At 49.1% G+C, this 27,529-nt stretch overlaps 1 protein-coding gene across 2 annotated transcripts in view; it reads left to right on the top strand.

The window, feature by feature from the left end:
- SLC39A11 (solute carrier family 39 member 11) overlaps positions 1–27,529 on the top strand; it is a 444,394-nt gene that overhangs the window by 184,896 nt on the left and 231,969 nt on the right. The window lies entirely within an intron of this gene.

The following is a 27,529-nucleotide window of genomic DNA, read 5'->3' as shown; positions in this document are numbered from 1 at the left end:
GAAGCGCTCCCAGGTGAGCGGGCAAGCTGGTCCATAGACAGACTGACCGGAGTAGTAAGGCAGACCGTCGGACCTCAGGCAAGCAGGCAGGTAGCTGATATGCGCTCCCAGGTGAGCGGGCAGGCTGGTCCTTTAGACAGACTGACAGGAGTAGTAAGGCAGACCGTCGGACCTCAGACTGGCAGACAGGTAACAAGTATTCAGGCAGGAATCAGGCAGGTAACTAGCAGGAAACTGGCAGGTAACTGGCAGGTAACTGGCAACGGGACCTGAGGGCTGAAGCACAGGTGAGACACAGGTGCAAACAACATTGCTCGGGCACCTCCATTTTGGAGGAGGTGCCTTATATATGATGAAGTCCTCCGGCCATTGGCCGGGGACTCCTTAGGACGGCGCGCACGGCCCCTTTAAGAGGAGGGGAGCGCGCGCGCGCGCGCCCTAAGCACAGGGGCCGGGAAGGAGCGCGCGCTGAGAGCAGAGCGGGAGGAGGACGCCGGGAAGGAGCGCGCGCTGACAGCAGAGCGGGGAGAGGACGCCGGGCACGGAGCAGAGCGGTGAGGGGAGCAGCGTCCCTGCCTAGCAGAGGGCAGGGACGCCAGCACTACAGTACCCCCCCCTTTAGGCCCCCCCTTTTTTAGGCCAGATAGAAATTTAGCTAGGATGAGAGGGGCATGGATGTTCTCCCGGGGCTCCCACGTTCTCTCCTCAGGACCAAACCCCTTCCAATCTACCAGAAAAAAGGTCTTTCCTCTTACCCTTTTGGTGGCAAGAATGTTCTCTACCTCAAACTCGTCCTCAGCAGAAACCGGAGCAGGAGGCGTACCTGTAGACTTGGAAAAAGAGTTAAGCACCACAGGTTTGAGGAGAGACACATGGAAGGAGTTAGGGATCCGTAAGTTGGCCGGGAGTTTCAATTTATAGGCCACCGGGTTGATCTGACTGATGACCTCCAGTGGGCCGATGAACCGAGGCCCTAACTTATAGGAAGGGATCTTGAGCCGGACATATTTGGACGAGAGCCAGACTTTATCCCCAGGGCGGAATTGAGGAGGGTCCAGACGTTTTTTGTCAGCGTGTCTTTTCATACGCTCGGATGACAGAAGGAGTGCGGACCGGGTACTCTCCCATATGGAGGAAAATTTGTTAACAAGAGATTCCGCAGCCGGATTGTCCGCTGAGGTGGAGACGGGAAACGGGATCCGAGGATGCTGACCGTAGACTACAAAAAACGGGGATTTGGAGGAAGACTCGCTCTCGTGATTGTTGTACGAGAATTCGGCCCATGGCAGGAGATCCACCCAGTCAGAATGGTGGGCATTAACGAAGTGCCGGAGGTAACTGGTCAGGTTCTGATTGATCCGCTCCACTTGACCATTAGACTGTGGGTGGTAAGCGGAGGAGAAGTCCAGGGTGACGTCCAGCAATTTACAAGTGGCTCTCCAGAAACGGGAAGTGAACTGTACCCCACGATCCGACACGATGTGACGGGGCAGGCCATGAAGACGGAAGATGTGGCGGATAAAGTCTTTAGCCAGCTCGGGTGCAGACGGAAGACCTGGCAGTGGAATGAAGTGAGCCATCTTGGAGAAGCGGTCAGCGACCACCCAAATGACCATACAACCGGCAGAGACGGGTAGATCAGTAATGAAGTCCATCGCTATATGCTGCCAGGGGGCAGCAGGTACTGGCAGAGGTAGGAGGCGGCCGGCCGGCAGGTGTCTCGGAACTTTGTTGCGGGCGCAGGACACACAGGCAGAAACAAAGTCTATTACATCCTTGTGCAGGTTAGGCCACCAGTAGTGCCGGGTAATAAGCTGGAGGGTCTTTTTCTGACCGGCGTGGCCAGCTAGTTTAGACGAATGACCCCAGTGTAGGATCTTCTCCCGATCAGGTACTGGTACGAACGTCTTACCAGGAGGAAGACGATTTAGACTCACGGGAGCCACCTGCATTACTCTGGCGGGATCGATGATATGTTTCGGATCCTCCTCGAGATCAGACACCAGAAAGGACCGAGACAAGGCGTCCGCCTTGACGTTTTTGTCAGCCGGGCGAAAATGAAGGACAAAATCAAAACGAGCAAAAAACAAGGACCACCGGGCTTGGCGCGGGTTAAGTCTCTGGGCATGCTGGAGGTAAGCCAAGTTCTTGTGGTCAGTGTAAATTATTACCGGGTGAAGAGCCCCCTCGAGCAGGTAACGCCACTCCTCCAATGCCAGTTTGATGGCCAATAACTCTCGGTCTCCTATGGAATAGTTGCGCTCAGAGGAGGAGAAGAGTTTAGAGAAGAAGCCACAAGTTACCATCCTCCCGGAAGATGATTTTTGAGTAAGTACCGCTCCGGCTCCAGAGGAGGAGGCGTCAACTTCCAGGAAGAACTGTTTGTTGCCATCTGGGCGATGCAGCACCGGGGCGGAAGAGAAGGCCTGTTTAAGGGAAAGAAAGGCCTCCTCTGCTTCGGGTGGCCACTCTTTGGGATTAGTACCTTTACGGGTGAGCGCAGAAATTGGGGCCGTCCGGGAAGAGAAGTGTGGTATGAAGAGGCGGTAGTAGTTGGCGAAGCCCAGGAATCGCTGAATGGCCTTCAACCCCTCCGGTCGGGGCCATTTCTCGATGGCAGACAGTTTCTCAGGATCCATTTGTAGGCCGGTCTGAGAGATAATGTAGCCCAGAAACGGAAGCGAGGTCTGCTCAAAGAGGCACTTCTCAAATTTAGCGTAGAGATGGTTCTGCCTTAGCCTGAGCAGGACCTGACGAACGTCCCTCCGGTGAGTCTGGAGATCCGGAGAGAAGACCAAGATGTCGTCCAGGTACACCACTACGCAGGAGTAGAGAAGGTCCCGGAAGATGTCATTGACCAACTCTTGAAAGACGGCAGGAGCGTTACAGAGACCAAAGGGCATTACCAGGTATTCATAGTGGTCGTCCCGGGTGTTGAATGCCGTCTTCCATTCATCCCCCTGACGAATACGAACCAGGTTGTACGCCCCACGAAGGTCCAGTTTGGTGAAGATCCTAGCCCCCCTCAGGCGATCAAATAATTCTGGAATGAGCGGAAGGGGGTACTTATTCTTCACCGTGATCAGGTTTAGGCCTCTATAGTCTATACAGGGACGGAGAGAGCCGTCCTTCTTTTTGACGAAAAAGAAGCCTGCTCCCGCCGGGGAGGTAGATTTCCGGATGAATCCTCTGGCCAGATTCTCCTCAATATATTCGGACATTGACCGGGTCTCAGCAGCGGATAAAGGATAGATACGCCCACGGGGAGGAGTAGTACCGGGTAGCAGATCGATGGGACAGTCGTATGGTCTATGTGGTGGTAATGTCTCTGCCTCCTTTTTATTAAAGACATCTGCATAAGACCAATAAGGAATCGGAAGTCCAGGTAGATTAGCTGGGGTAGGAGAGGGACGGACGGGATGGACGGGAACCAGGCAGGTTTTATGACAGTCTTGTCCCCAGCGAAGGACCTCTCCGGTTTGCCAGTCTAGCACGGGTGCATGTCTCTGGAGCCAGGGCAGACCTAGCAAGAGGGTGTGAGAGAGTCCAGGCAGAACATGAAAGGAGATACTTTCAGAATGCAGCATTCCCACCTGCAGGGTAATGGATTCGGTGATGAGTTGAATGGGGCGAGGTAAGAGGCCCCCATCCACGGCAGCGACAGACAAGGGTACAGCCAGAGGTTTGGTGGGGATGCGGTATTTCTCAACCAGGGACTGTGAAATAAGGTTCCCGGCTGCTCCAGAGTCAAGTTGGGCTAGTTCGAAATAACGGTTCTCCCCGTAGATGATCGAAACTGACAACAGCAGGGATGGAGAGGATTTATTCTTGTCTAGGTGGACCTCTCTGAGCGAACCTAGACACAGGCGTTTCCCGACCTCTCCGGGCAGGCACGGATCCGGTGCTCCTTACTGCCACAGTAGAAGCAGCTCCCCTCGGCACGGCGTGAGTCCTGACGGGTTTTGACCATCTTGGTCTGGTCGACCTGCATAGGCTCAGGAGAGTGTACCTGGGGAGAGATGGAGGGAATGACGGGTTTCTGGAAAGTAGGAGCTAAACGTGGAATCCTTCTCTCACGGGTGACCTCTTTGGCACGCTCCTGGAACCGTAGGTCAATCCGGGTGGCAAGGGTTATTAGATCATCGAGAGAGGTAGGAATGTCCCGACCAGCAAGTTCATCTTTAATACGACCGGACAGACCCTCCCAGAAGACGGATACCAGAGCGTCGTTATCCCAGGCCAGCTCCGAGGCAAGGGTGCGGAACCGTATGGCATATTGGCCCACGGTGAGACCCTCCTGACGGAGGCTTAGCGGAGAGGATGCGGATGAGGTCTTCCGTCCGGGTTCGTCGAAGACTTTCCGGAAAGCCGAGAGAAAAGCAGGCAAGTTGGACACCAGGGGGTCTCCTCTCTCCCATAGAGGATTTAGCCAGGCCAGGGCCTCCCCGGTGAGATGGGACATGATAAAGGCAATTTTGGCCCGGTCGGAATTAAACTGATGGGACAAAAGTTCAAAGTGCAGGGTGCACTGATTTATGAAGCCCCGAGCCTGGACGGGGTCGCCTCCGAAGCGAGGAGGTGCAGAAAGCCGGGGTCCGGGGTAGGATACCATAGTATTAGTGGGCAGCGGAGCTGCCGGATTGCAAGATATGGCACTGGCGGAGGTTGTTGGTGGATCAGACAGAGTGTTCAGGCGAGTATTAACATTCCGCAGGTGACCCAGGATGGCCTCCTGTTGGGACCTCTGACGGGACAGTTCAAGACAGAGGTCCGAGAGCGAGGGAGCTTGGGTGCCACCGGGTTCCATGGCCCGAGCAAACTGTAACGGGTCCGGGAGGCGGAACCTCTGAGCTACTATACAAGGGGGCGGCCCTTGTAAGGGAGCGGGTGGCAGTCTCTGGGTGAACGGACAGGGAGTTACGGCAAGTGATCAGGGCAGTCTCTGGGTAAGGGGTAGGTACGACCTGTGATGGCAGAGCCTCCGGGTAGGCTAGCAGGCAGATGGTAGATGTGTGCTCCCAGGTGAGCAAGCGAGAGTCTCTGGAATAGCAGGTGGTCACGGCACGTGACGGCGGAACCTCCGGGCTGGCAGGCAGGTAGGTAACGGAGAAGCGCTCCCAGGTGAGCGGGCAAGAGTCTCTGGAATAGCTGGTGGTCACCGCACGTGACAACGGGACCTCCGGGCTGGCAAGCAGGCAGGTAACGGAGATGCGCTCCCAGGTGAGCGGGCAAGAGTCTCTGAGATAGCTGGTGGTCACAGCACGTGACAACGGAGCCTCCGGGCTGGCAAGCAGGCAGATAACGGAGAAGCGCTCCCAGGTGAGCGGGCAAGCTGGTCCATAGACAGACTGACCGGAGTAGTAAGGCAGACCGTCGGACCTCAGGCAAGCAGGCAGGTAGCTGATATGCGCTCCCAGGTGAGCGGGCAGGCTGGTCCTTTAGACAGACTGACAGGAGTAGTAAGGCAGACCGTCGGACCTCAGACTGGCAGACAGGTAACAAGTATTCAGGCAGGAATCAGGCAGGTAACTAGCAGGAAACTGGCAGGTAACTGGCAGGTAACTGGCAACGGGACCTGAGGGCTGAAGCACAGGTGAGACACAGGTGCAAACAACATTGCTCGGGCACCTCCATTTTGGAGGAGGTGCCTTATATATGATGAAGTCCTCCGGCCATTGGCCGGGGACTCCTTAGGACGGCGCGCGCGGCCCCTTTAAGAGGAGGGGAGCGCGCGCGCGCGCCCTAAGCACAGGGGCCGGGAAGGAGCGCGCGCTGAGAGCAGAGCGGCAGGAGGACGCCGGGAAGGAGCGCGCGCTGACAGCAGAGCGGGGAGAGGACGCCGGGCAAGGAGCAGAGCGGTGAGGGGAGCAGCGTCCCTGCCTAGCAGAGGGCAGGGACGCCAGCACTACAATGGTGTTCCCTTCTATACAGCACCAGCCATGGTGTGCACTCCTATAGCGCACAAGCCATGGTGTGTCCTTCTATACAGTACCAGTCATGTTGTGCCCTTCTATACAGTACCAGTCATGTTGTGCCCTTCTATACAGTACGTGCCATGTATCCTTCTATGCAGTACCAGGCATGGTATGCCCTTCTATACACCACCAGCCATGGTGTGCCCTTCTATCGAGCACAAGCCATGGTGTGCCCTTCTATAGAGCACAAGCCATGGTGTGCCCTTCTATACAGTTCCAGCTATGGTGTGCCCTTCTATACAGCACCAGCCATGGTGTGCCCTTCTATACAGCACCAGCCATGGTGTGCCCTTCTATACAGCAGAAGCCATGGTGTGCCCTTCTATACAGTTCCAGCTATGGTGTGCCCTTTTATACAGTACCAGCCATGGTGTGTCCTTCTATATAGTTCCAGCCATGGTGTGCCCTGCTATAGAGCACGAGCTATGGTGTGCCCTGCTATAGAGCACCAGATATGGTGTGACATTTTATACATCGCCAGCTATGGCGTGCCCTTCCGTAGAGCACCAGTCATGTTGTGCCCTTCTATACAGTACCAGTCATGGTGTGCCCTTCTATACAGTACCAGTCATGGTGTGCCCTTCTATACAGTACCAGTCATGGTGTGCCCTTCTATACAGTACCAGTCATGGTGTGCCCTTCTATACAGCACCAGTCATGGTGTTCCCTTCTATACAGCACCAGCCATGGTGTACCCTTCTATACAGCACCAGCCATCGTGTGCCCTTCTATACAGCACCAGCCATGGTGTGCCCTTCAATACGGCACCAGCCATGGTGTGCCCTGCTATAGAGCACACCAGCCATGGTATGCCCTGCTATAGAGCACACCAGCCATGGTGTGCCCTGCTATAGAGCACACCAGCCATGGTGTGCCCTGCTATAGAGCACACCAGCCATGGTGTGCCCTGCTATAGAGCACACCAGCCATGGTGTGCCCTGCTATAGAGCACACCAGCCATGGTGTGCCCTGCTATAGAGCACACCAGCCATGGTGTGCCCTGCTATAGAGCACACCAGCCATGGTGTGCCCTGCTATAGAGCACACCAGCCATGGTGTGCCCTGCTATAGAGCACACCAGCCATGGTGTGCCCTGCTATAGAGCACAAGCCATGGTGTGCCCTGCTATAGAGCACACCAGCCATGGTGTGCCCTGCTATAGAGCACACCAGCCATGGTGTGCCCTGCGATAGAGCACAAGCCATGGTGTGCCCTGCTATAGAGCACCAGTCATGGTGTGCCCTTCTATACACCACAAGCCATGGTGTGTCCTGCTATAGAGCACCAGTCATGGTGTGCCCTTCTATACACCACAAGCCATGGTGTGTCCTTCTATACATTTCCAGCTATGGGTTGCCCTTACATACAGCACCAGCCATGGTGTGCTCTTCTATAGAGCAGAAGCCATGGTGTGCCCTTCTATAGAACACAAGCCATGGTGTGTCCTTCTATACAGTAACAACCATGATCTGCCCTTCTGTACAGTTCCAGCCATGGTTTGTCCTTCTACACAGGTCCAGCTATGGTGTCCTTCTATACAGTACCAGCCATGGTGTGTCCTTCTATACAGTACCAGCCATGGTGTGCCCTTCTATAGAGCACAAGCCATGGTGTGTCCTTCTATACAGTAACAGCCATGATCTGCCCTTCTGTACAGTTCCAGCCATGGTTTGTCCTTCTACACAGGTCCAGCCATGGTGTCCTTCTATACAGTACCAGCCATGGTGTGTCCTTCTATACAGTACCAGCCATGGTGTGCCCTTCTATAGAGCACCAGCCATTATGTGCCATTCTATTGAGCACAAGCCATGATGTGCCCTTTTATAGAGCAACACCACCGTGTGTCCTTCTATACAGCATCAGCCATGGTGTGTCCTTCTATACAGTGCCAGCCATGATGTGCCATTTTATAGAAAAAAGAGAGGGGCTGCTCACTGGTCTATTCGGGTGCTCTGAAGAAAAAAGTAATCTAAATTGCAAAAAGAACTTCCGACACTCCATATGGATGGATTACTTTTTTCTTCAGAGCACCCGAATAGACCAGTGAGCGACCCCTCTCTTTTTTCTATTAATCATTTTTGAGATCCTGGTCCTGGGACATTGCAACAGGTACGTGTTCACACTATTAGAAGTTTGACAGCCTTTTTTCTGACCATGCGTCCCTCCCACTAATTCCTTCTATTCAGTCACAGGTGGTTTTAACTAGCTCTACCAGCCCATGCATTGTAGGTTTAAAGCCCAAGCAGAGACATATTGTCCATACAGGCTTACAGCCCAAGAGTGGCATATCCAGTGGTAGCGTAGCGTAGTAGTTACCCATCATACAAAGGTGACCTTGTCGTGGTTGATGGGCACACATAAATTGGCCAAATTATGCGCAAAAAAACTTCATTTTTCAAAGTGACATCAGTCTAGATACAATATTTCTTATATATTCATGTATGGAGTGCCGAAGTTCTTTTTGCAAGCAATACTTTGACCTTCTATAGAAGTACTAGCCATGGTGTGCTCCTTTTATACAGTGCAAACCATGGTGTCCCATTCTATATTATGACCGCCGCCACAGTGTGCCATTACATACAGCAGCAGCCACAATGTGCCCCGTCATACAGCCACAATGTGCCCTTGTATACCATGTCTCTGTGAGCATAGAGTTATTAATAATTCCAGTGACTGAGAGATCATCACCATTATGTTTTTCGCTAAGCTTTTCATTAGTCCTTATGGCAATTTGCTTCATTATCTATCAGGAGAGAGGGGGTCACTGCAGAAGAGACAGATCGGCCAGTGTTTTTGTACCATGCTGGTGATTGTCACTAGATGGTTTGTTTGCTCCGTGTGCAACATAAAAGCCCTCCGCTGTTCTACCATATCGCAGAATGTTTACAACATGTAAGCTGCTCACCCCACAATCAGCGCTGCTGTTCTGTGCAGGTTTACCGCACTGCATTAGCAAATGCGCCCCTTGATGTCAAAGTGGGAAAAGGTTAGTGCTTACAGGAGCCTGTGGTTTTGTAGGAGATTGTTATTTAGTGCTGAGGGACTTCTCCGACCTTCTTCAGTGGCCAGGCGAGGAATCTCATTACAACCTGTGGTCTGATCGCATTAGGTTTGCCTGCACAGCTGCTCCATGGCGATTGTGGCATGTAGTGGAGCGGCTCTAAGGTAACCACATTTCAACACATTACTCCTAGAAAGCTACCTTTATTGCTGTGTTAAATGCAGTGGAGATTATTTTTTTTCTGACGCAGCGGAGCGGAGTTTGTAATATGGCATTGAAATATATCGCCATATGCCATCTTTGGCTTTGTGTAGAGCTAACTGACCTCTCTTGGAGCTTATTTAACATTTTGCAGCTCAAAATTTGCAAGTTTTCGAATAGATGAGGTCCCCTTAATTGGGTATAGAAAGGACCATGATACTTCGTATTGAAGTTGTTTTTGGGTGAAGCAGTTTATGACTCAATTTATGTATTTTTGGACCTTTTTGCTCTGAACCCACTTTCCCCTCGTCTCCTGTCTGAACATATGAACTTGCTATTAAGCTTCCTTCCTAAATGCAGACAGGCTTTGACATAAAGTTTCTGCCTGCAGTGACAAATTGTTTCACAATTTACATAGTGCTATTTCTTGAATTGATGTGTAGAATCAGAAATACAATCAGGATAATTATACTCGTTAGTCAGAGACGAACTTGCAAAAGTGACAAGGCGGAACGGGAATAAGATCTCTGCTAGAACAGGCTGGATGTACGCAGAATGAGAAGAGATTGGCCTAGATTTAGTATCCAAACTTGAAGATGGATACACATTAGACAATTGGACTCTAACCCTTGACGGTCAAGCTTTTGTGAATCTGCATCTCCCAGTATACAGCCGTAAAGACATGGTGAGAATTTTACGTCATCTCTGAGTGTGACACAATGAAGTGATCAGTTTCATTGTGAATCAACATCAGAATAGAAAACGACTTTGAACGATGCATGATCATCGTTGCTAGAAATGGACAACCATATAAGGTTTTTTTCATGTTAACATGCTGAAAATATAATGAGAATGGTGTGATCATGGGAAAAACATCCAGATAAAGGGGATCCTTTGGACGTCAATAATTCGTCGAGGAAAAAGGGTGTCGGAGAAGGTTGTGAAGAATCGTCCTGATGAATTGGCTTAGAGGATGATGTAAAAAATCATTCTGATAATATGGATCAGAGAAGAACGTGATGAATTGTTCTGTTGAAAGGGGTAAGGGGAAGATTTGAAGAATCATTCTGATGAAAAGGGTCAGAGGAGGATGAAAAGAAACACTCTGCCGAAAGGTGTCAGAGGACTTTAAGAAACGTTTTGATGAACAGATGATGCATAATGAAGAAACCTGCAGATGTCCAACTAACATTTCCGAACACACAGATGGACTATGACAACAGATAACCAGTTCTAGTGTCATTACTTACTTAGGGGGACAGAAAGGAAAGATATCAGTGGGCAAAAGGACCAAAGATTGTATCACAGAGCTGTGGAAGTACATTGCCTGATCAGATGAATCCAGAATACTGTTGCCCCATGATGATAGGAGGATCAGAATTTGGAAATTTCTGGTATTTAACATTTCTGGAATTGTTTGCAGAGATGATACTAGAAGATTGTCAGGAGCTCCCATCCAAATATTGTACAGCCTTTCTGGATGACTATTTAAACGCTGATAAATATTGAACCTTTTGTTGTGTAAGGGAAAATGGGCCCAGAATGCAAATTGACAAGTGATTACATCAATGAATGTCCTGTATAAATAAGCAGAATGACTCGCAATGACGCACAATAGAAATCACAGATAAAATAGGTACAGCCTCCTACCCATGCAGAAGAGTAGGTGTGCGCCTTCATATATTCACCGAGCCTTAGGAGGAGGTCAGGTCTTGTTTTCTAAATGCAGATCGATCTTAGATCTTCACAAATCCATGAACCATTGTCAGGAATTGCAGGTTCATTTTTTGAGTCACAGTTCTAAAAGATTGACGTAACCTACACCTCTTTGTGCCTAGATGGATCAGGACAACAACAGAATGGGATTAATGGGGCTATCCCAGAAATTATTTTAATATCAAAAGCTCTGAAAGGCTGTTGACAATTGTTAAAGAGGGTTGTCCATTACTCGGATAACCCATTCTTGAATACTGCATTCCCCAATGTAATCTAAATACATCTTATACTCTCATGTGGTGCTGGCGCCGTTCCAGAGATATCGGCGCCGGTTCTCCTGAGACTTGCACGACACTGTTAGGCCACATGTACTCTGCAATCAGTCAGCGTCCGCTATTGAGCTGCTGCGCTCTTTCTTCCTTCAGACTAACCTCGGACATCCGAAGGATGAGAGCACAGCAGCCCATTAGCGACCACTATTTCTAATGAACAGAGAATCCTTGCACAGACCCAGCTGTGGGCAATGCCACGCAGCACTCAGCTCATTAGGTGAACGTACACTTTGCGATACATTTTGAACACCAGGTGGCGCCATACATGTGTAAAATTACATAAGTGCATACCAGAGATTTTCACTGAATTAATGTAAAGAAGTTGTCCACTACTTGTTGGACAACTCCTTGTCATACCCCACGCTTATAGCTTACAGTCCCCTTCCATGCTAGCACCTTTCCCGTGGTGTTGGCACTCGTTCTCGGCGCTGGCACGGGAGGTGAGTATAGGCTTTTATATTTTATCGGGGCCAAACATTTAGATCAAGAAGGGGTTGTCCAAGTAGTGGACAACCCCTTCAAGTCCTTCTCCTAAAATTTACAGTGTTTAAAGCTGGAGATCCACACCTCCACCCCTGATCAGCTCATACAAAAGTGCATGGCTCATCAATGGTTGACATTGTGCTTCAACTAGAGACACAGGACAGACGGCGAAGCTATAGGAATGCAGAGGTCGTACCTAGGCCTTGGTACCTTTTGCCTTAAAGGACGACATCAGTATTATAAATGGCACATGATAGGCTGGGGGGCCATGTTACAGATTTGGCATCAGTGCCTCTGATCTTCACGTTATATCTGATGATTGGATCGACTTTCTGAAAGACACTTGGCAATTTTGACTTTCCAAAATGTCATCGCGGTGCAACTCGGGATTGTTTATTTGACCGGATGATGATTCTATTGTGTGACTGCAGTTGTACTTCAATATATGAGCATTAGATTGTCATCTGAGTGCCGGTCTGATAATGTGAAAAAGACAGAATGTCTCATCTCTCTATTTTGTAGAAATGTTCCTCGCCTTTTCTTTTTATTAAGAAGGGAAAAAAAATGCTGCACTTTAAATATGTCTTCTGTGCTTTATTTCATTAGCCGGTTGTGGGCTTTGCTTTCACGGCAGATTTCATTGCATCGTGTAACCTCCGACTGTCCAGATGATTTGTTTGTGAATACAGTAGAAGCGATGTTTCCGCGCTGGCTTCCTCCCAAGAAAATATCCATGTTCGGAGTTGATGAGACTCTCACCGTCTCCTCTTCACTCTTCTTCCTCTGCATGGAAATTTTATGTTTTCGTCCTCGTAATTTTCTGAGCATCAAGAGTGGTGCCAGAAAATGAGATCTGTCAACAGGCTCGGCTTCATAAGGATTCGATACAAATTAACGTGGTGTATAAAGGTCTTGTACACATACTTTATGTATTCCTCAGTTTATCAGTTGATTTGTATGCAGTCAGGACTGGAAATGGAGAGTCTGAGATAATGCAGGACTGTGGTTAATCGGAGCAGACGCCGAATCTCTAGTGATAACGGGAAACTCTTGCCGGTTAATGTATTTTTACTATGCTCGCTAACAGACTCTGAATGTGACAGCAGTATAATACCCGGCTTATATTGTGCCTGCGGAGCTCAATATGGGTTTCCGAGAATCATTCTAATTATTCCAAAACATTGTTCAAAAAGGAAAATCAACACTTGGTCTTATCAAAGTTCTTCCAAGATATATGGCACTGATGGCCTCTTCCTAGGATTGGCCATATGTGGCTCACTTTCCATGTGGCTCAATTTTTACTCATGGAAGAGCCACCATGCCGGTGTAAACAATAACGAGCCCCCCAGAGGTCAGACCCCACTGATCATTAGGACAGGTCATGAATCTTGTAGTCAAGGAAAACCCTTTTTAAGAACCTTTTAAAATACAATATATTACTTTATTATACTAATCCTGAACAGCATGTTTTATATCCCAGAGCTGCATTTACAAGTTTTGTAAACTTCAGAGCTGAAATGTCCCAGCATCTTAATATTAACATAGAACTTGCTTTCAGTACAGAAAAACTAACTCTCTCAGTGCATGATGGGAGCTCTGGACGCTATTAGGTATTTGTCTGATAACAAGCTGGCTGACTGTTTCCTAAAAGCAGAATTGTGTATGCAGCTCTGAAGTATAATACAGAATGTAACTCAGGATCAGTACAGGATAAGTAATGTAATGTATGTACACAGTGACTCCACCAGCGGAATAGTGAGTGCAGCTCTGGAGAATAATACAGGATGTAACTCGGGGTCATTAATGTAATGTATGTACACAGTGACTCCACCAGCAGAATAGTGAGTGCAGCTCTGGAGTATAATACAGGATGTAACTCAGGATCAGTAGTGTAATGTATGTACACAGTGACTCCACCAGCAGAATAGTGAGTGCAGCTCTGGAGTATAATACAGGATGTAACTCAGGATCAGTAATGTATGTACACAGTGACTGCACCAGCAGAATAGTGAGTGCAGCTCTGGGGTATAACACAGGATGTAACTCAGGATCAGTACAGGATAAGTAATGTAATGTATGTACACAGTGACTGCACCAGCAGAATAGTGAGTGCAGCTCTGGGGTATAATACAGGATGTAACTCAGGATCAGTACAGGATAAGTAATGTATGTACACAGTGACTCCACCAGCAGAATAGTGAGTGCAGCTCCAGAGTATAATACAGGATGTAACTCAGGATCAGTACAGGATAAGTAATGTATGTACACAGTGACTGCACCAGCAGAATAGTGAGTGCAGCTCTGGGGTATAATACAGGATGTAACTCAGGATCAGTACAGGATAAGTAATGTATGTACACAGTGACTCCACCAGCAGAATAGTGAGTGCAGCTCTGGAGTATAATACAATATATAACTCAGGATCAGTACAGGATAAGTAATGTAATGTATGTACACAGTGACTGCACCAGCAGAATAGTGAGTGCAGCTCTGCAGTATAATACAGGATGTAATTCAGGATCAGTACAGGATAAGTAATGTAATGTATGTACACAGTGACTGCACCAGCAGAATAGTGAGTGCAGCTCTGGAGTATAATACAATATATAACTCAGGATCAGTACAGGATAAGTAATGTAATGTATGTACACAGTGACTGCACCAGCAGAATAGTGAGTGCAGCTCTGCAGTATAATACAGGATGTAACTCGGGATCAGTACAGGATAAGTAATGTAATGTATGTACACAGTGAGTGCAGCTCTGGAGTATAATACAGGCTGTAACTCAGGATCACTACAGGATAAGGAATGTAATGTATGTACACAGTGACTCCACCAGCAGTAAAGTGAGTGCAGCTCTGGAGTATAATACAGGATGTAACTCAGGATCAGTACAGGATAAGTAATGTAATGTATGTACACAGTGACTGCACCAGCAGAATAGTGAGTGCAGCTCTGGTGTATAATACAGGATGTAACTCAGGATCAGTGCAGGATAAGTAATGTAATGTATGTACACAGTCACTGCACCAGCAGAATAGTGAGTGCAGCTCTGGAGTATAATACAGGATGTAACTCAAGATCAGTACAGGATAAGTAACGTAATATATGTACACAGTGACTGCACCAGCAGAATAGTGAGTGCAACTCTGGAGTATAATGCAGGATGTAACTCTGGATCAGTACAGGATAAGTAATGTAATGTATATACACAGTGACTGCACCAGCAGAATAGTGAGTGCAGCTCTGGAGTATAATATAGGATGTAACTCAGGATCAGTATAGGATAAGTAATGTAATGTATGTACACAGTGACTGCAGCAGAATAGTGAGTGCAGATCTGGGATATAATACAGGATGTAACTCAGGATCAGTACAGGATAAGTAATGTAATGTATGTACACAGTGACTGCACCAGCAGAATAGTGAGTGCAGCTCTGGAGTATAATATAGGATGTAACTCAGGATCAGTACAGGATAAGTAATGTAATGTATGTACACAGTGACTCCACCAGGAGAATAGTGAGTGCAGCTCTGGGGTATAATACAGGATGTAACTCAGGATCAGTACAGGATAACTAATGTAATGTATGTACACAGTGACTCCACCAGCAGAATAGTGAGTGTAGCTCTGGAGTATAATACAGGATGTAACTCGGGATCAGTACAGGATAAGTAATTAGAGATGAGCGGTGTTCGACTCGAACGGTTCGCCAATCTCAAATTCGAGCTGTTGTGGGCGGTGTTCGAGCCGTTCTGCGAACACGAATAATTTGAAAAAAATTCGGCTGTTCGAGGTTATGTTCGATAACTGTTCGTGCACCAAAATTATAACTGGATTTTTTCTCAGTAATGCTGAAAATTAATGTTAATACGCAGTTTGAGTGTACAGCGGGGCGGGGGGAGGGGCAGGGGATGGATCTCTGCATAAATAATGAAGATCTCCATTTTTTTTTCTCTTTCCCGCATTTACAGTGGGGAGGTGCAGTCTATCAACAGCGCACACACGGAGCGAACTGCTTTTTTTCACACAAGCAAGGGCATGTGTCATTGGCAGTGTATGTCACATGTCCTTGCCCTATAAGACCCAGCCATTTTCCCCGTCGCCACCATTTTCTCACTGCTGCAGCTGCGTGTTAGACGGCACCGCTGTTGCTGTGTGCGCTATACTTTGTTAATTTCAAGCCAATTTTCGCACAAATCTACAGATAGCTTGGGAGTAGGGAATAGTTGTGATTGCAGTCCTTTTAAGGACTAGGTTACATAATTTCCTACGACTTTTATCAGGCAGGTCTGTGCTCTTAAATAGATAGGTTGGGAGTAAAGACTAATTGTAATTGCAGTCCTTTTCAGGGCTAGGTTACATCAGTTCCTATCACTTTTATCAGGCAGGTCTGTGCTCCTAAATAGATAGGTTGGGAGTAAAGACTAATTGTAATTGCAGTCCTTTTGCTGGCTAGGTTACATCAGTTCCTATCACTTTTTGCCAGGCCGGTCTGTTTTAGTGATGTGCAAGTTTTTTTCACAGCATTTGGCTAAATCTAGCAAAGCAAATCCTTTTTGGCCTCTTGCAGTGTGTGTTAGTCAGTGGAGTAGCCTATCTGTGTTGCAAGCTACACCACCTGTGTATAGAATACCAATTTTTTTACTGCACCTAGTGAAGTAAAACCTTTTGGGCATAGCATCATTCTATTAGTCCATCTATACTAACCTCCACCAGGTTGCAAATTCAAAATAATTTTTATCTGCATCTAGCTATGAATAAATATTTGGGCTTGGGCTTGTAGCAGTGTGTGGGACTTGTTCTATTAGTCCATCTATACTAACCTCCACCAGGTTGCAAATTCAAAATAATTTTTATCTGCATCTAGCTCTGAAAAAATATTTGGGCTTCGGCTTGTAGCAGTGTGTGGGACTTGTTCTATTAGTCCATCTATACTAACCTCCACCAGGTTGCAAATTCAAAATAATTTTTATCTGCATCTAGCTCTGAAAAAATATTTGGGCTTCGGCTTGTAGCAGTGTGTCGGACTTGTTCTATTAGTCCATCTATACTAACCTCCACCAGGTTGCAAATTCAAAATAATTTTTATCTGCATCTAGCTCTGAAAAAATATTTGGGCTTCGGCTTGTAGCAGTGTGTCGGACTTGTTCTATTAGTCCATCTATACTAACCTCCACCAGGTTGCAAATTCAAAATAATTTTTAGCTGCATCTTGCCTGTAAACTAATTTTGGGCATATTAGCTGTGTGTGGTACTCATTGTATTAGGCCATCTATACTAAGCTCCACCAGCTTTCAAATTACTAATAATTTTTAGCTGCATCTTGCCTGGAAAATAATTTTGGTCATAGTAGCAATGTGTGGTACTCATTGTATTAGGCCATCTATACCAAGCTCCACCAGCTTTGAAATTAATAATAATTTTTAGCTGCATCTAGCCCGGAAAAATTTTTTTCTTCCCAATAATGGTAGCAATAGAAATATGGGGCGCGCTCCTGGCTAACAAAAATATACGCTTCATAACAAAAAACACCAGCCTAGCGCACTGCATTAATAAGATGGCATTATCGTCTCTCCCGTCTACGCCGGCTAGCATTCCTGTGCCTAAAACACAATGCATCGGTCCGCGCTAGCCACGATGCTGAGGGGTCTAAAGCTGCTGCTAACGCTTTATCACAATTCAATTGGCAGATTTTCACAGAGCTCCTCCCCAACGCCCATGCATCGGGCAACAGTTGCCCACCCTCCCTATGGGATCTAGTGGCGAATAGTTGATGCCATTAATCAGAGCGTCAGTTGCCCCGTCGACGTGGCAAGCATACGGTAAGGCATGGGAAGAGTGAACACGAGTAGTAGCAGGCAGACGGGTTGACCAATGTGAACAAGCCAGATTACAAGTCACCATAGAATTTCTCCACCAGCTAATGATGAGGGGCATATCAGGGGCGTCAGCGCAGCGGTGTCTGACCGGAGTAGCATTTCACTTCCAACTACTGAATTGGGGAGATGTGACAAAGTGATTCATCATCAGACAATCCATAAAAGGGTAGAAAAAGGGTCAGCCAAGTCAGGAGTGTAAACGTCCCGTCCCGTGTCACTAAAACTGATTTCTCACATCATATCCCTAACACCATTAACATGACACTCACAATTTGAAGCGACACTACTTTCTACTGCATTTGCGATCGCCTTCTTTGGGGCGCTATGCATAAGCGAATTAGTCCCTCAATCCAAAATTACCACCAGTGGAGGCTTATTACACCAGGACGTAGTCATAGCCAATAATGCAATACGTCTACGCATACGCCAATCGAAAACGGTTCCAGCGGGCAGGGGCACTTGGGTACTACTACAACCCACAAACGGTACACTGAGTCGGGTAACAATAGTAAAAACATATATAGCCATCAGATCACAAAGTAATTTCTTCCTATCACACATTGATGGAACGCCATTATCAAGATACCAGTTCCAAGCTATATTTAATAAATGCATAACATCGGCAGGGAACCACCCCAAAGATTACGGGACACACTCATTCCGCATAGGCGCGGCCACGGAAGCAGCAAGAGCAGGTCTGTCAGAAACGGAAGTTCAGAGGATAGGGAGATTGGATCCACGTGTTTGGCGAGATACATAAGACCGGACTTGTTATCCTAACATGGTTTGTTTCTTTTACAGGTGACGCTAAGCCAACAGTGTGGGTGATAGGCCACTCGCATATATATTGGGCAGAAAAAAGGGCGAAAGTCCGCCCAGGCGGGAGGAAATTAGAGTTTCATAACACATATTTCAACTGGAGAGGTATTAGAGGCCTGCTATGGCCACAGGTACTAATGGAGGTAATCAAGGTAGGGAGAGAGGCAAGAGGTCCGGTCATCTTAGTTATACAGGCCCGGGGAAACGACCTAGGTCATCACAAGAGCTCATAACTAATGGCAATAATGAAACTAGACACTGAGCGCTTCAGAGAATTTTTCACAAAACTAACTATAGTATGGTCAGAGATGGTGCCGATAGCGGTATGGCAAGGTGCGCGAGACATCACGGCCATCGAACGGACAAGGCGGGTAATAAATATTCGGATGGCAAAATTTATAAGAGACAGAGGCTGTGTAGTGATACGACACCGACAACTGGAAGGAGAATAAAGCAGGCCTCATACGGCCCGACGGTGTTCACTTAATGGATATTGGACTGGACATATTCTTGTCAGGACTCCAGGACGGAGTGGAACAAGCGTTAAGAGTGATGGAGGGGGGTCAGAGTCCTGCATACGAGTACGCAGGATCCTCCGTGGCCTGGAAATAGAAAGGACATGTTGGAGAGTTACACTTGTTGGCCAACTTGCCGGTGTGGAGACCCAGGGCATGCTGCAACAAGCTGAATTATTTTAGAAATAAAATGACTTTCTAATGGAATGAGTATAAAGAGTTAATAAAGCTGTGACCGATCCTCACCCATCCAGTTGTAAGAGTTACATTATTGTATTGTCAAGGAAAGGGGGGCGGTAGGGGGGCTGAGCGTCTGGGTTTGGTTGGGGGTCCTAGGCTAGATGCATTTAAAAATTCTTACTAGATACACAGGCGGTGCAGCTTGCTTCGCAGCTGGGCTACTACGCCCAAAGTATTGCCTAGGCTAGATGCAGTTAAAAATTCTACGCTGACTAGCAGACACTGAAGCTTTGGAGCAGACCTCTGAGTAAACTGCTCTTCAGACTCAACCATCTGTGTTACCCCAAGCCGTGTATGTAGTTTCTTACAGTTAAAAGGGGGGGGGGAGCGACCCAACCCACCTGGAATTGACGATGCCAACATCACGTAAAACACAGCAAGGGGACTCCAAAAAGAGTCAACATTTTTTCCAAAAATTGTGGCACAGACACCACTTAAGTGGCATCAATTGCCCCAGAGTTGCTTAAAACGGTTGGTGAGGTGATTTTACCAAATCCTCAAGCTTTTAGTCTCCCCAGGATGACACAGGGGTAGAAAAGTCCTTGCGGATCCATGATTTGTTCATCTTTATGAACGTGAGTCTGTCTACATTCTCAGTGGACTGCCGCGTGCGCTTATCTGTCAGCACACCACCAGCAGCGCTGAACATACGTTCAGAGATAACGCTGGCTGCAGGGCATGACAAGATCTCCAAGGCGTGAGTGGCGAGCTCCGGCCATTTTTCCAGATTGGAAGCCCAAAATGAGCAAGGGTCCAGTGACACAGTCATAGCTTCGATGTTCACTTGGAGATACTCCTGTACCATCCTCTCTAGGCGTTGACTATGTGTCAGACTTCTTGTCTCCTGTGGCCTTGCAAAGGATGGTCTAAAAAAGTGGTGAAACGATTCCACAAAATTGCTGTTACCAGCAGATACTGTGTTACTGTTACGGTTTGAGTGATGAAGACTCGACAGTCCCACTGTTTGCAAGTTAGAACTGTGAGATTCACTACGTGCACCACTGGTGTTTTGTGGAAAAGCACATGTAAGATTCTGCAACAGCCTCTACAGATACTCCTGCATGCGTGAATCCCTTCCTATGGCAGGAATTATTTCGGCAAATTTACTTTTGTACCGGGGATCTAAGAGTGTGGCAACCCAGTAGTCGGGATTACTTCGAATTCTGACAATCCGAGGGTCATGTTGCAGGTAGTGCAGCAAGAAGACACTCATGTGTCTTGCGCATCCAGGAGGACCAAGTCCTTGTGTTGGTAGCGAGGTAAGAATCCTGTTTCCTTCCTCTGCCCTCTCCCCCCAACCTCGCACAACAGAAATATGATCAAGGTCTCCCTCATCTGATGAGTCTTACATGCCCATCGCCAGTTCGTCCTCCACTTCTTCCTCGGCTCCTGCACCTTGCTCAACAGTTTGGCTGCTACCATGCGCCCTGGTTAATCCCTCTCCCCCACCCTCCCATGCCTGCCGCCTTGGTGCTACCGACCGTCTGGACCTTGGAGATGTTATCCCTTCCGCATACGACGACTCCTCTACTTCCTCCACCTCCTCTTGTCCCACCACCTGACTCTGAATTCTATTTAACGTGTGCTCCAGCATGTAAATCACAAGAATAGTCATGCTGATAATGGCATCGTCGTCAGCACTAAACATCTTCGTCGCCATTTCAAAACTGTGCAGAAGGGTGTGTGGCGCCCCTGAGGGTTCAGTCGGCACAGAGGTACTGCATCTCACCCAGTGGTGTGGTATCTCACCCTCAGGTAAGGAAGGAGTATGGCTCGGGACCCTAACTCCTGCATCCAACACATACCTGCAGTGGGGGTAGGGCGAGATTGCTCCTAAGGGAGAGCACAGTCCCAGGTCCCTAGCTGGTGGGAGGGTCCTATGTAGTGGGTGTGGGTGGAGAAAGCTGCTTAGGGGAGCACATGACAGGGAGAGTATAAATAGGAAGCCATCTTAGAAAGAGCAAGCCAGTCAGAGGAGGAGAAGTGACAGGAGCAGAGGCTCTGCATGAGCTCTGCTCCGGAGGCGGGCCTAGCCTGAGAGGCCCAGGACTGAAGGAGAGAAAAGAGGAGTGGGAGCTGGAAGGCTCCAGGAACCGAAGGGACCCTAGGGGTAGGGGCCATGCAGAAGGCCACCCGTACGCCCGCTGCTACCAGGAGGTAGAGGGGTGAGGCCAGATAAGGGGAACCGGTCCCTCAACTAGCGGAGAAACAGCAAGGCTCAACTAGAAACCGGAGGCTTCAGCATTTCATATACTGCAGGCCATATACTGCAGGCCAAAGTCCACACCAGTCTCACTAAGAAGGTAGCCACATAGGACCCCGGGGACGGAACACACGTCGCCAGTCAAGGCCCGAGGATACCGGATAGAAGTGTCACTGGGTGTGAGGTGCAGGGAGAAGGCCAGAGAAAGGACACACAGAAGGGGGTCCTGCTAAGTACTCCGGAGCTATCTGGAGGTGGACTGAGCCCCTCACTGAGTACGCACAGCACAACAGGGGAGATTGCTCTAGTACCTGTAATCTGTACTGCAACAACTGTGAGTAAAGATCTTGGGACTGCATCACACGGACTCTGTGTTCATTACTGACCCCCTGCACTACAACCACCATCATCCACCCACACTGCCTTGGTGCTACCGACCGTCTGGACCTTGGAGATGTTATCCCTTCCGCATACGACTCCTCCTCTACTTCCTCCACCTCCTCTTGTCCCACCACCTGACTCTGAATTCTGTTTAACGTGTGCTCCAGCATGTAAATCACAAGAATAGTCATGCTGATAATGGCATCGTCGTCAGCACTAAACATCTTTGTCGCCATTTCAAAACTGTGCAGAAGGGTGTGTGGCGCCCCTGAGGGTTCAGTCGGCACAGAGGTACTGCATCTCACCCAGTGGTGTGGTATCTCACCCTCAGGTAAGGAAGGAGTATGGCTCGGGACCCTAACACCTGCATCCAACACATACCTGCAGTGGGGGTAGGGCGAGATTGCTCCTAAGGGAGAGCACAGTCCCAGGTCCCTAGCTGGTGGGAGGGACCTATGTAGTGGGTGTGGGTGGAGAAAGCTGCTTAGGGGAGCACATGACAGGGAGAGTATAAATAGGAAGCCATCTTAGAAAGAGCAAGCCAGTCAGAGGAGGAGAAGTGACAGGAGCAGAGGCTCTGCATGAGCTCTGCTCCGGAGGCGGGCCTAGCCTGAGAGGCCCAGGACTGAAGGAGAGAAAAGAGGAGTGGGAGCTGGAAGGCTCCAGGAACCGAAGGGACCCTAGGGGTAGGGGCCATGCAGAAGGCCACCCGTACGCCCGCTGCTACCAGGAGGTAGAGGGGTGAGGCCAGATAAGGGGAACCGGTCCCTCAACTAGCGGAGAAACAGCAAGGCTCAACTAGAAGCCGGAGGCTTCAGCATTTCATATACTGCAGGCCATATACTGCAGGCCAAAGTCCACACCAGTCACACTAAGAAGGTAGCCACATAGGACCCCGGGGACGGAACACACGTCACCCGTCAAGGTCCGAGGATACCGGATAGAAGTGTCACTGGGTGTGAGGTGCAGGGAGAAGGCCAGAGAAAGGACACACAGAAGGGGGTCCTGCTAAGTACTCCGGAGCTATCTGGAGGTGGACTGAGCCCCTCACTGAGTACGCACAGCACAACGGGGGAGATTGCTCTAGTACCTGTAATCTGGACTGCAACAACTGTGAGTAAAGATCTTGGGACTGCATCACACGGACTCTGTGTTCATTACTGACCCCCTGCACTACAACCACCATCATCCACCCACACTGCCCTGAAGCTACACTCTTCCTGTGGGGAGTAATAATACCATTGCTGCTAAACCACCAGGTTCAGAGGACTGTTCCGCAGCGGCGGCCCCTTTGGCCGCACTCCACAGGTGGCGTAGTCGGACATTATAAAACCCATATATACAAATTACCCTTGGATTGGGTCACGGACCGGGTCACCGCCGCAGTGACTACAACCCTCAGCGTCTACCGGCCCGGCTCCGGGTACCCCACGGCCCAGGGGGCGTTTCAACTTCATAGGTCCCTGATTTGAGACCACTCCTGCAGCGTGATTTGCCCCACTTCTGGATCTCGTTGGCCCAGGCTATACGTCAGAACTTATTGCACCAGGGCTTGTCGGTGCTGCCACAGTCGCTGCAACATGTGCAGAGTTGAATTCCACCGTGTCGGCACATCGCATTTCAGCCGGTGAACTGGCAGGCCCAACGACTTCTGTAGAGATGTAAGTCGTTGATCTGCGGGATGCTAACGGCGGAAGTGAGCACACAGCGACCGTGCCCTCTGCAGAAGGCCATCTGGTCCGGGATAGTGGGCTAAAAATTGCTGGACAACCAGGTTCAACATGTGAGCCATACAAGGCACGTGTGTGACATTGCCCCGGCGAAGGGCCGCACCCAGGTTTGCAGCATTGTCGCACACGGCCTTCCCTGGTTGCAGGTCCAGTGGAGACAACCATTCATGAAACTGGGTCTCCAGAGCTGACCACAACTTCTCAGCTGTGTGACACACATTTCCCAGACATTTCAAAGTAAACACCGCCTGATGCCGTTGAGCCCTGCTGCCAGCATAGTAAGGAGGTGTGCAGGATTCCTTCTGCGCAGTTAGAAAGCGGGTGGAATTACCAGACAGGCTTTGGGTGCAGGTGAAGGACCGAGAGGAGGTTGAGGAGGCAGAAGCAGTGGAGGAACTTCTAGATAAAGAGGATTGACGTACAGCTCGTGGGGACGGCAAGACTTGGACAGCAGCCCCTTGTCCTGCTGTCTCCTTAGTTACCCAGTGCCCAGTCAGCGACATGTAACGCCCCTGTCCATGCTTACTCGCCCAAGTGTCTGTGGTGAAATGCACCCTGTCACACACAGAGTTTCTCAAAGAAGCGGTGATGTTGTGTGCGACATGCTGGTGGAGCGCAGGCACACCTTTCTTTGAGAAGTAGTGCCGACTGGGCATCTGGTACTGGGGCACTGCGACAGACATAAGGTCTCGAAAATCCTCTGTGTCCACCAGGCGGAAAGGCAGCATTTCTGTAGCCAACAGCTTGCAGATGGTGAAATTCAACCTCTTAGCTTTGTCATGACTAGGAGGAAATGGTCTTTTACTTGTCCACATCTGAGGAACCGAGGGCTGGCTGTTGTGCTTAGACGGGGTTGAGTAGGGTGTCCCCGGCAAACTTGCCGGTCTGTGAGGAAGATGCAGGCGGAAAAGTTAGCTTGCCTTGATCCAAAGGTGGTGCTCTCGATGTCGGAGAGCGCTCAACACCCGCTGATGTTTCCACTTCCAAATGAAATGATGACCTGCCAATCACACTGGCTGTTGCGGGTAAAGAGGTGGCAGGTCTACGTCCAAAAACATGTGTGACTGCTGTCCCCCCAGTCACAGAGGATGAAGAGGCCACGGATACACAAGATGGGGCAGACAGTGGTTTGCACGACCCTCTAGGCCGCATTGTAGCACAGTGAGCTTCCCACTGCAACTTATGCTTCATATCCATGTGACGGTTCATGCATGAAGTACTCAAACTATGGATTTTTTGGCCTCTACTTAGCTTTTGGTGACAAATATTACAGATAACACGAGTTGGGTCATCCTTATCGATCTGAAAAAATACCCAGGCTATGCAAGGCATAGAACCCATGCGACCTGAAGAGCCACTACGACTTGTGGTCAGAGGCAGAGTTGTGGTTGAGGATGCAGTTGTTGACGTGCTTCCAGGACTCCGTCTCTGTCCAGGAAGGCGCAACCTAACCTCGTCGTCAATAGCATCTGTGACGCCCAGCTGCGCTTGGTATCACAGATCCTAGAAGAGTGCATTGATGGAATCCTCCACAAGAGGCCCCCATAAACATTCACACATCTCCACCTACCACCTCAGACCAGCAGAGGGAGCCCATTAGGGATATAAATAGGGAAGGTGGAGCTAGGCAGTTCAGTTCCTCTGAAGAGTTCCTGCAGTGGAGCTCAGTCTAGTCTAGAGAACTCAGTTAATAGTTCAGCAGTGGAGCACGAGGCTCCTGTTAGCTGGATTCAGGGAGCCCAGTTAGAGCTTAAGGTGTGCCGGTGCCATAAGATCGGTGAAGCGCGGCAAGTTGCCGTTAGTGTGTATAGCCTAGTGAGGGCCCGAGTAGGCCGAAGGCGAGTGGAGAGTTAGTACATAGGGGGCAGAGGAGCTTAACCAGCTCACCCCGAAGCATTTACCGGACACCGGATCCGAGCTTACCGGGATCTCTATGACCCAGTAAGGCATAACCGAAATCCCTGGAGAACTACAAGTCCCAGGATCGCTAAGGTGCTGATACGTAACAGCCAGGAGACGCTTAGGCCCCGCATACTGGGAGTGTGAACTCCAAGACAAGGCCCTACCACAAGGTCAGCCAGCGCAGGACAGAGACAAAGTTAGGCCTAGCTCCAGGCAGGTCAGAAACTTTCTACGCAGAGGCAAGAAACAGGAGGCCCTACACCCGCTCATTGGGGAGGATCCTGATATGCACCCTTCACCCTACAGTGCTCCGGGATGTGCCTGAATTTCCACCAGTAAAAGGTACTGAAGTAACTACCGTGTCCGTTCCCGTTCTTGCTCTGTCCCAGCTGGGTCTCGCCTGTCCTGCATTCCCCCTGCATACGCTTTTCTGAGGCCTAGCTCCACCTGTGGGGAGCTATACCATCGAGCTGCCTTATCACCGGCCTCAGTGGACTACTGCAGCGCTGGTGCTTCTCACCAGATACCACAGGTGGCGTCACGAACTCTTATAAAATTAACAATTATCCACCCTTTTAAAGACTGACCCCAGGGTACGGGCCCGGGAGCCGACCACCGCGACATCCCAAAGGCCAGGCAAAGGCCCGGGTACCGAGTCATCCCCACCCCCTGGGCTAGTCACATCCTCCTCCACCTCCTTTGCTGACCTCATCGACTGGCTGACTGTGGGTTGACAGTAAGTGGGATCTTCAACCTCGTCATCATCACCCTGTGTGTTCTCACACCCGTCGTCCTCAGAGCCAACCTCTTCCTGCCCTGACCGAAAAGTCAAGTTGTCGCTCCAATCAGGTATTTGAGTCTCATCATCGTCTTCATCATTGTCTCCACCGACAGGAGTTACATTTTGGGAACGAGGGTCTACATTATGCTCAGAACCTTCTTCATCTGGTCCTGGATCCGACTCATAAAGATTCTGGGCATCAGTGCAGACCATTTCCTCGTCTGGATTAACAGAAGCTCTGGAGCAGACCTCCGTTTCCCAGGCTATAGTATGAGTAAACAGCTGTGCAGACTCAACCATCTATGTTACCCCATACTCAGACGGGCAGCTGGAGACTTGGGAGCTGTGAGGAAGCAAGTGCGATTGGGGTGACACCTCTGAGGACTGGAGTATTTGTGATGTTGAAGTTGAGGTGGAGGAGAGCCCACTTGAAGGAGCACTTGATATACGTTGAAGCACCTGCTGTTTTTGTGCCTCATCTGGAATTTGTAGCAAAGGGCATGTCCGTAAGAAAGAGATCGTATCACATTGTCCACGAAAAGAAGTAGACATCTTAGTTTGGCTGGAAGATGGTCTTTCTTCTGCAGATGTTACTCCCTCCCCCCCCCCACCACGGGAGGGCTCGACCGACCAGCGGACAGGCTCCAGTATTGAGAGAGGGGGGCTGGCCGTCAGAGTCCACCGCAGCTCTGGCACAAACCCGGCGACACGGAGGTCGCACGGGCAGGAACGGACTGGCCGTGTTGGCTTCGCACTTTTTTGGTTTTAGAAGGGCATGACATGCCTATATCTGTGTCTCCCCCTCCTTTTACTCCTCCACCTCTTTTCTTTTCGCATGACTATCTGTACTTGTCACTTTTCCATGTGTTGTGTCTTCTGAGAAGTTTGTCAGATTTTGGACACCTTTGAAGGTGTTTTCTATGTGTTTCTATGTGTTTTTGTTTGCCTGCCATTGGTTTTAACGGTGTTCGACGAACCGAACCGAACTCTTAACACTACGGGGGTGGCTCAACACTATAAGTAATGTAATGTATGTACACCGTGACTGCACCAGCAGAATAGTGAGTGCAGCTCTGGGGTATAATACAGGATGTAACTCAGGATCAGTACAGGATAAGTAATGTATGTACACAGTGACTGCACCAGCAGAATAGTGAGTGCAGCTCTGGAGTATAATACAGGAGGTAACTCAGGATCAGTACAGGATAAGTAATGTAATGTATGTACACAGTGACTGCACCAGCAGAATAGTGAGTGCAGCTCTGAAGTATAAGACAGGATGTAACTCGGGATCAGTACAGGATAAGTAATGTAATGTATGTACACAGTGACTGCACCAGCAGAATAGTGAGTGCAGCTCTGGAGTA

This window comes from Phyllobates terribilis, unplaced genomic scaffold, assembly GCF_046119375.1.
Source record: "Phyllobates terribilis strain yellow unplaced genomic scaffold, ASM4611937v1 Scaffold_5__5_contigs__length_657084704, whole genome shotgun sequence".
Lineage (NCBI taxonomy): Eukaryota > Metazoa > Chordata > Amphibia > Anura > Dendrobatidae > Phyllobates > Phyllobates terribilis.
The sequence above is the reverse complement of the archived record's forward strand: the minus strand, read 5'-3'. Positions and strand labels throughout refer to the sequence as shown.